Consider the following 11188-nt stretch of genomic DNA (forward strand, 5'->3'; position numbering starts at 1 on the left):
GGTGTTTGCTTATGGTAACACTGAGTCCTGGGCTTTAGATAGTTCCATTCAGCTTACATTCAACAATAATAACAATATCCTATTTCGAATATTAAGAGTGTAATTCGCATACAGTAAATTATTAAAACACTTTTCAGTTGCAAATGTACCCAGATATCCTTTTATTTACCTAAAACTTACACATAGCGTAACTATCTAAAGCCAGGGACGCAGTGTTACCATACGCAAACACCCTGCAGGTTGACAGATAAAAAAAAAACAGAGTATAGTCAAGCATAACTTCGGTTAATAGATTAGGGATAAAGTGTGCTTTTGATGAAGCTAATATGAAACCGAATACAACTTTTTGAAATTTAAAAATTACGTCATTACTTTTCCTCGATTTTCTATTTCATGAAAAGGAACAGAGTAAATGAAAGTCTTCATTGTAGATGGAGCTATTTGTATATCATCAGGGTAAATGAAAGTCTTTTCTTCATTGTAGATGGGATTTATTTGTACGTCATCATCAGTCTGCGTTTAAAGCCTTGGACGTGATTCATAATTTATTTTAAAAAATAAAGTTGTTTATTTTATTTTTTTTTTTTTAAGAATTTCTGGCCACCTTTCCGCTATTTTTAGAGACGGAATGTTTAGCGCGCGCGCGCACAGGTTGCTCTTCGCTGACAGACTTAACCTTTGTCCATTTACGATCATTGTTTTCTTGCCGTTTATCTTAAACTTCTTTCTTCCTCATCCTTCTCTCGCTTATCTGGGATCTCTTCTTTGGCTTCAGCGTAGAAGAAAAGCTGCGGGAGAGGTGCTCGTTTGATCTGCTTTTGATGCATTGTTGTGTTGGGACAGAAAGTGATTTTGTTTGAGTTACGTTTTAAGGGTTGAAATTGACAACATGCACTAAGGTTTTTTTTTCATGAAGAGGTAGAATAAAGAAGACTTAAAAACTCACATATATAAGCTTATACGTTGTATTCATTGAATTATGGTAAATAAGAATGCATCATCCCGGGGAACTTTAGATCTTAATGTTATAAATTATCCCCCAGCGACAGAGCGTAGTTTATTGGTGTTTCTTTTATTCTGTACTTCAAGTCCCATTGATGCTTTGCCCCAACATGAAGTTAAAATTTTAGACAACGACGTGCTCTTAAATCCTGGAATACGAATTGTGAGAAGGAAACGAATTTATTAGATTATGAGAAAAAAGTGACCAAGGCTTACGATAAAAATATCACACCAGGAACAGAAAAAAAACTAAGCCACAGAACCATCTTTACCTCAAAACTGGATGAAATCTTTAATCGTTTAACGCTCCAGCTCGACCAGAGAGGCCAACATCCGATTTTCGCTGATACAGTGCATTGTGGCGAGCGGAGTAGGGCCCCCTTTCTGTCATTTGCGGGGACGTTATCGATGAAGGTGGTTGAAATGTAAACAAAGAGGGCGGGGAATCTTGGCTTTGGAAAGCTTCCGATGTTATTTTTTATCGAGGCTGTTTTCCTTATATGTCGTAGAAGGTCTGTGAGGTCATCCACGAGGGCGCTCGAGTTCACTTCTGGAAGGAAGCGACTGAGGTTTCCTGAAGGATGTTGATTTTTGCCTTTAGTAACTACTAGGCGTATGAACGGGAAAAACTTGAAGACGAAAGCAGTTGAAAATAGAGATATGAGATATATATATATGTATATATATATATATATATATATTATATACTATAGATCTATATATTATATTATATATATTATACACACCTAAGTTCAAGAGCGATTTTGTTTATATAATCGGGTGTTGCAACAGCGTTGGCCATCGACGCGGATTAGCGCCTCGGTGGCGTGGTTGGTACGGTCTTTGCCTGCCCACCTCGGTGGCCGCGAGTTCGATTCTCGGTCATTCCACTGAGGGGTCGAGATGTGTATTGCTAGTGATAGAAGTTCACTCTCAACGTGGTTCGGAAGTCACGTAAAGCCGTTGGTCCTGTTGCTGATTAGCCTGAGAGAGAGAGAGAGAGAGAGAGAGATAATGTATCAAAGTGAAAAATAGAACCATGAGATTACATGTATATATATATATATATATATATATCTATATATATATATGTAAAAGTGAGAGATAGAGGAAAGGAGATACAAAACACACACACACACCACACTCAAACGAAAACGCTTAAGCAGGATGTATTTATAAATTTCTCCGAAACAAATCTTACATAAGCATTTAATGCCACACATTGCACCCAGACATCTGCCTGAGGTTACAGGCCACTGCCTGTTGTGCTTTCAGAGAAACACGTATATACTGGCTTTTACGATAAGAGAAGCACAACATTTTTAGGATCGCATTAAAACTGCTGTTTTTTTAGCTTCTTTAACTTTTTTGCAAAGATAGCATGAGAGAATCAAGACTCCATTATCTTAAAGATGTTGGATTTATTCATGTAAATAACCCAAACAAGAATGTGAGGGTCCAGGGCAGGAGGACTCCACCTGTACACTAAACTTGTACACATGTATTACAAGATGCCAAATGCTGCCTTGCGGATCACGACTTTAATTTTTTTTTTTTTTTACCATATATCTATAAGAGTATATCTTTCAATATGAACAATTCAATTTATTTTTAAAAATATAAATGGCGTTTACTCACGCCATTACTCGTATAGAGTTCATCTATCACTCAGTAGTGGAAAAATGAAAGTGGCTTAGACTATTTGTTTCTTTTTCGGAACCTCATGTCAGTAGAAACAGATGATTCATATATGTGTGTTTACATATATATATATATATATATATATTATATATATATATATATATATTATATATATATACATATGTATATATATATTATTTATATACATATATAAATGAATTATATATATATAATTATATATATATATATAAAAATTATATATATATATATATATATATGTATATGTTATGTGGTGTGTGTATATATATATATATATATATATATATAATATATATATATATATTTATATATATTATTGTGCGTTAGTTTATACAAGCGTGTATGTACAAGAGAGAATGAGAGAGATTAACTGTTAGCACACCAAAGAAAACAAACATCACAAAGTAAGCAAACACTTGTTCGTAGAGTGTGACTCAGGAAAGGATTTCCCCGGTAAGACCCTTTGGATGGTGAAAACCCTTTTGATTATCCACCGTCAGGTAAATGAGCTCCGGGGTTCTTTTCCTGTCATCCCCTTGGAACCGTTGACTGTGTGGCCGCAGGATTAAATCTTTCTACATCAATGATTCCCTTGATTAGCGGGAAAGACAGAGTGCTATTGACCTTGATTTGGATTCTGCGATACTTAGTTTTTACTGATCACCTTAGTTTTGGTACACTTATTATTGTTGTTTTTATTTTTATTTTTCATTGTTTTTGGAGAATTATAGAGTTAATGGTTCCTGTAATATTGTATTAGTAAAAATGTACGTAGTTTCGCCGATAAAGTAACACGCAACCGTAAATATATATAATATATATAATATATATATATATATATATATAATAATATATATATTATATATATATATATATATATATAATTATTTTATCACGCTAAATGTTTGCATTAACTAAAAATTAGTTTTGCTTGTCGACATTTTTACATAATAAACAGCTCTGATATTGTACGAAACTCTTTGGAACATGTACATTTGTTGTAAAAGAGAAAATATCTCTGTATATGACGAGAGCTTTTTTTAACCTTTGGCAGGAATTAGAAATTTATTTGATCATTTTGTTCCATTGGTAAATGTTATAAACGTAGAAAACTCCTCAGTTGCTAGTTATTGTTTGCTGAACGTTATGTTAAGAATGTTTTCGAGACTCGCTGTATGCCACAACAGTGCTAAAAAGGCCTTGTAGCTGAAAGGATGGACCAGCGTGTCTTGAAATGGTCCTTTCATATGAAAAGAATTGAAATCTATTAAGGAATAACGTGAGCGGATGGAAGAGACTGGTAAATAGCTGAGCGTGTGCAGGAGAGGTCAGTGTGCTGTTGTGAACTTCCGCGCAGCTGTATGAAGTAATTAATGCTTTGAAAGTTTGTTTGCACATGTGGTTCATTCTCGATGTGCAGTTGATGAATATGGAAGTTACTGTAGTGGTTCGGGTTTTTTTTTCTGCATGTCTATATCATTATCTCATTGTATAGTTCAGACAATTTCCTGGCCATCTTCTCTGTTGATATGAATTATTTAGGAGGATCACTTTCATATGAGAAAGTTGAACGCAGTAGACACTGTCAGGAAATGGGAACGCGTTACAGATCATGTATGGAGAAGGTCTGACAAGTTTACTAAAATTTTTAAATACTCGTTTTTTTATATATATTTAATTTTCAGGGGTGTTTCTCATTAGTCCCTTATTGCTGAAGAAGGCTAATGAAATTGTCTTGAGTAATAATTTACAGGGATCTGATATGCGTAGAAATTGCCCACACATTGACATTTCACATTGTTTGTTCATTAGATTGATTTCATCGGTGCGGTTATCATTATCAGTAAAATGAAAAAGAAAGTACCTACTCTTTTTAAAAGGCCTCTTGAAAAGCATTATTTTGTAATTGTTTTTGTCAAACGTCTGTAGTACATTACGAGATACGCGCTGAAAGTTCAGGCACAATTTTTATCAAGTACGCTGAGATCCCTCTCTTATTTACTTTCTCTCTCTCTCTCTCTCTCTCCACAAGTTAGCGAATATGTATGCATAAATGTATAACCATTTATCGAAGGTACATAATATAAAGCCTTGCAGCCGGTGAGCGGTCGTGTTGCCCCCTAGCGGCAAAGTTGTGTAACAACCCTTCGCATTACCATACTGCCAAACGTACGACCCCGCTTGCTCATACCACATCACAAATATTGAGCGAGGAGGTTGGATACATGAATTTTATCTGCCTCCATCGGTTTGTGGAGAGGTCAGGGCATCTCTAGGATACCCGGGATGACGAGAGGGTAGACAGGAGAGGACGCAGGGCCACTCGGGAGGAATGAGGAACGACATTTAGCGAGTTATTTGAAGCGCTTTTTAGCAGTTCATACCTCCTGCCGGTACCGACACCTTGCTACAGCATCGTCAATCGTTTCCTGCGGTGGAGTTGGTCTTCGAGACCCTCTCTTGTTCGCTTGGTTGTTACACAGTCGGCGAAAGAGTCGTTGGGTCGTTAAGGCTTTGATGTAGAGGCTCGCTGACGTCGGTGAATTTCGTGAACGGTCGTCGAATGACTTGTTATTGTAGAGTCTTTTCAATCATTCCACTTTCCTTTTTCCTTGACCTTTGTAAGGTGTATAATTATATCTATATATATATATATATATATATATATATTATATATATATTTTTTTTTTTATTTATATATATATATTATATTTATAATTTATATCTATATATATATATATATATATATATATTATATATATATATATATTATATATATCTAATAATATATTATATATATATATATATATATAACTGAATCACGAAAGTTTGGAATGTGATAAATGCATAAATCAAGGTATAAGCCACGAAGGAAAGATAATAATTCTCTTGTTAGCCGAATCGGTAACTTCACACTGTCGTCTTGATTTCGTCCTTGTACGTTGGACGGTGGTTCGATCCCACGAGAGGACGAAATTATCAACTAACAGATTACCATTCGGTTTACATATATGAAAATATATCAATTCCGAGGTAGAAGCGAATTAGATATTAAAGGACATTTGTAGCTTGAATAATTTATATGAATCACGGTGATGTGTTTTAATTATTTCATATATATATATATTTCCTTATATATATATATATTATGATGACTAATATATATATCTGTATATATATGTATATATTGTAACATAAAAAAAAATCTCTCTACGGTAAGGTTTTAGAGGAGAATATATCAGGAAACAGTGACAACCCACTATAACTTAAAAGGTACTTTAATACCAATTAGTAAGGAAATTAAAGTCACAAACAGAACATTAAACAATTTACGAACGCTTTACACAAAGCAAAGACTCGCTATACAGCACTTCATCAAGACTACTAATCACTAATCACTGCATTTTACAGTATAATACCCAAGTCACAAAGCTTTACATCAACACAACATATAATTCACTGTAACATCAAAAAGTTAGTGGCAACCAACGTTACATCACACAAGAAAACTCCAAATGGATAAACAATACATTACCATATATTCCTCAAAACTTGATACACTATTATAATCACTTGTTTGTTTCAGCTCCAACGAAAATCGTCGTTTTGGGCCTTTATATACCAGACTCACGCTAGACATCCATGGACCAAATATCATTGTTTCGATACATTATCCTTGGCGACTACCGCCTACGCCAAGCGCTACTGCCATCTGTTGTCTAGTGTACACACTTTTTCTATGCAAATATCAATTTTCAACCTTTTCTGCAATTTTACATTCATAAATCAATATTCCTTTACATTCCCCCCCTTTTAACTCAGCGGCTCTCTCCTCAGTCCATGCTGAATTTTCACTCTTACAGTCTTAAACATTAGCTGCTTCCCTTTTCAGCAACTATCGGAGACTGCCACGTCGTTGGTAACAAGCACTTTCCTTTAGTAATCAACAGATCTAGAGAGAGAATCTGCAATGACATTTTCTTTGCCTGCTTTTCCAGCACTAACACTAGGACCAGAATTATATCGACTTGCCCCTCTACCACCTCTATTAAAGGATTTATTATAGACTCCACGAGATGATACCTGTGAACTCGTAGTCTTACCTTGTGCCTTGTAATTTTGCTGCTCTTCCCAAACTCTGCTCCTTCCAATTTTAGGAGTGACGTCAGTATTATATAGCTTATGGGTCAATGCATAATTATCAGACAATCTAGTGGCTTCATCGACATTATCTACATCACGTTCATCCAAATATGTTTTAATAAGTGGATTAATACCATCCTTGAACTGCTCAAGCAAGATAAGTTCCTGAAGTTTACCGAAATCACCATTAACTTCTCGGGCATTCATCCACCTATCATACCACAGGCGTTGTTCCCGTGCATACTCCATATGAGTACGACTGTCTCTTTTTATCCAGCTTCTGAACTTCTCTCTATACCTCTCTGGCACCCATTCATAAGCTTTCAAAACTTCTGATTTAACTCTCTCATAATCCTTAGAATCATCTAAAGATAAGGCAGCAAATACTTCCCTAGCCTTTCCTCGAAAGGAGGTTTGAACCAACGTGCTCCATGACGTTCTCGGCCATTCACGCTGTTCTGCTACTTTCTCAAATTGTAAAAAAATGCATCCACTTCATTTTCAACAAAAATTGGTACACTTTTTTACTGCATTGTCTATTCTAAAAGATTTTGGTATTTCTCTGGACTTTTCTTCTACTTCAAGTTTCTTCATCTCTAGCTCTATCCTCTTTTGCTCAACTTCAATCTTCTTTTGCTCAACCTCTTTCTCAGCTTCTATCTTCCTAACCTTTTCAGCTCTCTCATTTTCTAACTTCTTTAGTTCAACAACTTTCTCACTCTCCTTTTCAGCTCTCTCATTCTCCAATCTAACTATTTGCAAATGAATCTGCATCTGCTCAACACTCATCCCTTCATAAACAAGTTTGGACTTTTTTGGTTTAACCTTGCGTGACTTGGTTTTTTCACGTACGGCTTTGGCACCTTCCTCTTCACTTGCACTACCCTCTGTATTATTCTCACTTGCGCTTTGCTGGCTATCAGTTTCTTGCCCTTCCCAACTCATTAGTAACAACCCTTCCTTATCAGACAAATGCCTAAATGTCATTAGCGCCTCACTTACTTTATTTGAGATTTCTTGCTTCCTTTCAGATTCTGATACTTCTACATTATAGTACCTAGCTAGAACAATCCAGTCTATTTTAGTTATACCTTCTAACTTTCCACCACTAGGACTACGTATGAAATCTTCAAATCAAACATCTTTAATAACCTGCTCAAAATAACACAGCAAGACAAATATAGCACTAACACTACACAACTCTCCCCCTCTCTAAAGTACATGGAAGTACTGAAAAGCAATTAACAGTAGGGATACGTCAAGTTATGGTCGAATACGCTCGACATGAATAAAGCAAAAACAATAATAGGATACGTTCGGGTTTCGTTCGATAGAATGAGTAAACACTGAGTATGGATATGTTCGAGTTTCGTTCGATAGAATGAGCAAAAACTGAATAGGGAAACGTTCGGGTTTCGTTCGACAGGCCCCCATGTAACATAAAAAAAAACTCTCTCTACGGTAAGGATTTACGAGGAGAATATATCAGGAAACAGTGACAACCCACTATAACTTAAAATGTACTTTAATACCAATTAGTAAGGAAATTAAAGTCACAAACAGAACATTAAACAATTTACGAACGCTTTACACAAAAGCAAAGACTCGCTATACAGCACTTCATCAAGACTACTAATCACTAATCACTGCATTTTACAGTATAATACCCAAGTCACAAAGCTTTACATCAACACAACATATAATTCACTGTAACATCAAAAAGTTAGTGGCAACCAACGTTACATCACACAAGAAAACGTCCAAATGGGATAAAACAATACATTACCATATATTCCTCAAAACTTGATACACTATTATATTCACTTGTTTGTTTCAGCTCCAACGAAAATCGTCGTTTTGGGCCTTTATATACCAGACTCACGCTAGACATCCATGGACCAAATATCATTGTTTCGATGCATTATCCTTGGCGACTACCGCCTACGCCAAGCGCTACTGCCATCTGTTGTCTAGTGTACACACTTTTTCTATGCAAATATCAATTTTCAACCTTTTCTGCAATTTTACATTCAATAAATCAATATTCCTTTACAATATATATATATATATATATATATGTGTGTGTGTGTGTGTGTGTGTAATGTATATATGATTATAATCTAGCTTTATGAAAGAAAGTTTTAGCCATAATATGAATATGAGGCAAGGGCTAATGAACTTGTTCCTTATATATATATATATATATATATATATATATATATATATATATATATATATATATATATATATATATATATATATATATATAATTTAAGTTGCTAAGAATTTTAGGTAGGCATTAGTGATGTGTGGAAATAGGATTATCGTATTTGTAAACACAGTATTGGGGCAGCACTGCTAATGAGATTTCCAACCCCGCCTCCCTGACACCTGTCAGGTGTGGAGCTGTAGTCTCTTATGTCTGTAATTTTATCAGTATTGTCCTTTGATAGTATATTACGAACTTTAGCCAAATGAGTTTGAAGGCCACTGCTACCTCAAACGGTTGTGTATGGTTCGTTAGTACTGTCTGTGTAGTATATGTATTTGTGACTTCTAATATTATGTGGAAACCGGTGTGGATGTACACCTTGTCTCTTTGTTTTTCACCTGTGGCAATGTGACACACACACACACATATATATATATTTTGTATATATATCGAACTACAAATGTAATTTAATATCTAATTCGCTTTACCCCGGTATAATATATTTTCATATATGTTTAACCGAGGGGGAATTTATTAAGCGATAATAGAATTGGCCATCGACAGGTGCGAACCATCGACATCTCAATTCCAGGACTGTATATGAATCACGGTAATGTTTTAGATGACCGTAATATTATTATTGTATTTATTGTATATTTCCTAAAAGTATATTCAGAGCATATTTTCCTCATGAGACAAAAATAAGTGTTTTTCGGTTTTTACTCCCTGTTTTATGGAATGGTCGTAAGGTGACAGGCTAAATTTAAGGATAAATTCAACTCAAGAATCCTCTTAATTGAGTCCGTGATCACCAAATGTTTTGCAAAACTTGGCAAGTGTCCACTTTGGATTACAGCCGCAAGCCATCTTTTCCTCACGAACATTACTTTTTCAGTGTTTTATATTGATGGTCAGTTTTCGTCTCATTTACATCCAGAATAAGAAGAAGAAAAAAAACCGGGGAAGGTTACTTCTTTTGGGAGACCTCTCCAGAATTAGTATTGCCTGGAGTGATCATCATCATAATAGTCGAAATAAAACTACTAGTATTTGGAACGTCGGACTGACAAGAAAGAAAACGCCTAATAAATGAATCAAATGCTTGACTTGAGTGGTTTAATATTGGCAATAAGTAAAATTCGTTTTGTTTACTAAAAACAGAGGACAAAAATTTAATGTGAATAAATAGAAATTATTGAAATCAAAGTGTAAGCGCATGCGTGCGATTACAGTTTCGACTCATAATATTTTATAATATCAAAATCCGCTTGGTCCCTCGTGAACTAAACCGTTAATGTTACTAAACGTCACCTCTATTTTTGGGATTAATTCGTTGCCTCGTCAGTGTTAAAGAAAATAATAATTAAAAGAAAATTTATATTGTTGAAAGTGCGTAATGCAAGTTCAATCCATTAAAGGTAACTCGAGCCGACACATTATATATAGAAAAACTTTGGTAAAATACAGGGATATCTTACACTGTTTACTAATGAACTTTAAAATGTAAACGAAAGTTGAGCACAATGAATAGGATTGAAATACAGCCGCGTTTAATCAATTAAAACATCTCGCCGATGTTACCCGTTTTTTATACGTTCGTTCATTATGCCAGAGTACTTACTAATCATTCAGATACCATGATTTTTATTTTAAATGTCATTTTGAAGCCATGGACTTGAAATAATGACATTCCTGTGGTCTGTCTCTTCCACAATGTTCATGAACCAGATGAGGGCAAAGGTGTTTGTGGGCGCCCCTGCAGGACTCGTGGGCTTTACCAAGGAAAGACACATGGGGGCATCAGTCGCTGAAAGCCCACACTCGTAAACATCTCTCTTACACACCCTCTCTCGGGTTTTTTCCCATAAGGTTATAAAGCATCTGTTCGTGTCAGATTTTCCTGATATCAACTCTGCTTATTTTGGTTTATGTATTCGTTGACGTACTTTTTAGAAATATAGCTTCAGTGCTTTGGCTTCTTTCGCACTTCCTGTTTTTTTTATGTATTTTATTATTGTATATATTTGTCTATTAATTTTGCTTTTATTTATTATTTGTAGCTTTATTTTTTTTCTCGAAAAGGTAACTGAAAGTTGTTACATAGTTATAAGGCAGACCAGGTATGATGGCTTTGTTTGGGTACTCAGGCTG

Source organism: Macrobrachium nipponense, chromosome 39 (genome assembly GCF_015104395.2).
Source record: "Macrobrachium nipponense isolate FS-2020 chromosome 39, ASM1510439v2, whole genome shotgun sequence".
Classification (NCBI taxonomy): Eukaryota; Metazoa; Arthropoda; class Malacostraca; order Decapoda; family Palaemonidae; genus Macrobrachium; species Macrobrachium nipponense.